Raw genomic sequence first — 2,298 nt, 5'->3', positions numbered from 1 at the left:
CATTATTCTATTCTTGGATGAAAGTACACAACGAAAGAGATCGAGTTGAAAACACATAAATTTTATTTTGTGATATATAAAACAGCTAATAATTCCAAATAAAAAATTACCAACATGTACATGTGTAAGAATAAAAAATTGATTAATTATTTATTTTGTTTGGTAATTCCATAATTCTCTACTTACACTACTCTTAATTTCAGCTATCACATTTTCCTCCTATAAATACCCTCTCCCACCATCATCATTCACCAACATCTCCACCTTCCACTGTTCTACTCTCCATCTTAACATCTTCAACCTAATCTCTCATTTTTCTCTCTCTTCACTTTCCCATGGCATCACCAAAACTCATGTTCATGTCTCTCACCACCATCCTCCTCCTCCTCACGGTGTTCTCCGCCACTGTGTCCGCCCAGAGCTCCCCAACTCCCGCTCCTGACGCCGGCGCAGCCGGATCAGTTTCCGGCTCCGCCGTGACGGTAGGAGCTGCGGTTGTCTTGTCCATGCTTGCCATCTTCAAGCAATGAGTCCATTCATGTTGTGTGGTTTCGTTTCTATTATACAGTTTGATTTGATTCAGTGATGATTATGGTGAGTTTGGCGTTTGTATATAGTGTATACTGTGACAAAATGAGAGAATATTCACTTATATTTACTTCTGTTATTTAATTGTAGGTGATAGGGAGAAATAATTCACAAAGGATCTTTTTCTTTGTCATGTTTATTCTTTTTCGAGGCTTTCTTGTATAATTATTATAAATATATATCATGTGTTTGTTCATTTTGTTTCGGTGTGTTTTGTTTTCACTTTTTCTTTTTTGTGTATACCGTATAAGGGAGAGAATTTTTATAATTAAATATATATTTAAATTAATTTGAAAAAATATATATATTTGATGTAACTTTTTCCTTTAAAATATTTGTAAAGAAGTTAGATGAAATGTATCCTTTAACAACAGGAACTCGAAATAAAAAATACAATACGAGAAAATGCTCAGCCTTGATTCCAAAGAAAAAACACAATTTACGCACTAACGCACTATTTTTTATTGAGAAAAAATGTATTTGTAGAAGAGTTATTGATTCTTTAAAAAAAAAATAATTAATTAATAATTCACATTAAATTGGATAAAAAGTAAAAATAAGAGTAAAAAAATGTTAAAACTCATAATATATTTTCCTTGACTAAAATTAATATTACAGAAAAGTTTAAGATACCTGACTGTGTCATTTTATGAGACAAAAATTAATGTTTGACAAAGTAAATTTGATAAATTTTTGACAAACTGACGTGGTTTTAATTAATTGAATTTTTTAATAAAAATAATATTGCATTGTATGTGTGAGAGAAATGTGAAAGATAACATTTAAATTGGTTTGGTTCTCCTTCACAAAATCAAATCGTATAACTAAACCAATTCGTGAAGAAGAATCACCGTGTAATGTAATCAAACCAATTCAAATGTTGTCCTTCACGTTTCTCTCACACATACAATATATTAAATTTTTAGTTAAAAAATTTAATTAATTAAAATCACGTCAGTTTTTCAAAAATTTATCAAATTTATTTTGTCTAAAGATATTTTATTTTATGAGAATAGATAGCCAAAAAGAAAGTTTTGGTGGCGCTTCTATGTGAGGGAGTACTAGTGTGACAGCCAAGCCTCTTTTTATGGTAATTATTGATTAATAATTATTAGAAGCTTCTCAGAGGTTTCAAAATCTGTTTAGTTGAGCTTGGGTCATGGGCCAAAAGACATTCATCGTATTTATTGTAGGTTTAATTGGGGTTTCTTTCTGCACCACTAAATATTTTTCAGGACCTCTAAACTTTTCACTCATGTTGATTATACCCTTCATAAAAATAAATAAAAAATGTTAAGTAAATTAGATAATCAGTAGTTACTACATACCAAATATCCAAATATATTTATTTATTGAAAGTCTTGTACTCACCAAGCACTGCAGAAGTTCCGAATTTAGAAATTCGATTAAGAAATTTATCCATTTAAGAATTTACCTTGAAATTCACTTTAGGAACAAATCGAATTTTAAAATCTGGTTTTCAAATTTACCGGATTTTAAAATCCAGTTCCAAAATTCTTAGGAGTTCGAAATTCGATTTTAAAATTCATCAAATTTCAAAAATCTGGTTCTAAAATGTATCGGATTTCCAAATCCGATTAATTCTTCTTCCGCATTTCCAAATTCATGTTATTTATTTATTTATTTTAGTTTTTTTTAGACTAATGCTTTTGTTATTTTTTTTTGTAATGTTTTTAGCTTTTAATTTTA

The 2,298-nt window shown here is 29.3% G+C and overlaps 1 long non-coding RNA gene across 1 annotated transcript; it reads left to right on the top strand.

Annotated features, from left to right (window-relative positions):
* The first annotated feature begins 246 nt into the window (after positions 1–246).
* LOC114179622 lies at positions 247–791 on the top strand. Its single transcript, XR_003603491.1, has 2 exons — positions 247–594; positions 679–791. It is a non-coding gene; the product is annotated as an uncharacterized LOC114179622 (long non-coding RNA).
* Positions 792–2,298: the final 1,507 nt, after the last annotated feature.

Source organism: Vigna unguiculata, chromosome 1, assembly GCF_004118075.2.
Source record: "Vigna unguiculata cultivar IT97K-499-35 chromosome 1, ASM411807v1, whole genome shotgun sequence".
NCBI lineage: Eukaryota > Viridiplantae > Streptophyta > Magnoliopsida > Fabales > Fabaceae > Vigna > Vigna unguiculata.
Note: the sequence above shows the minus strand (reverse complement) of the source record. Positions and strands in the feature narration are given on the sequence as shown.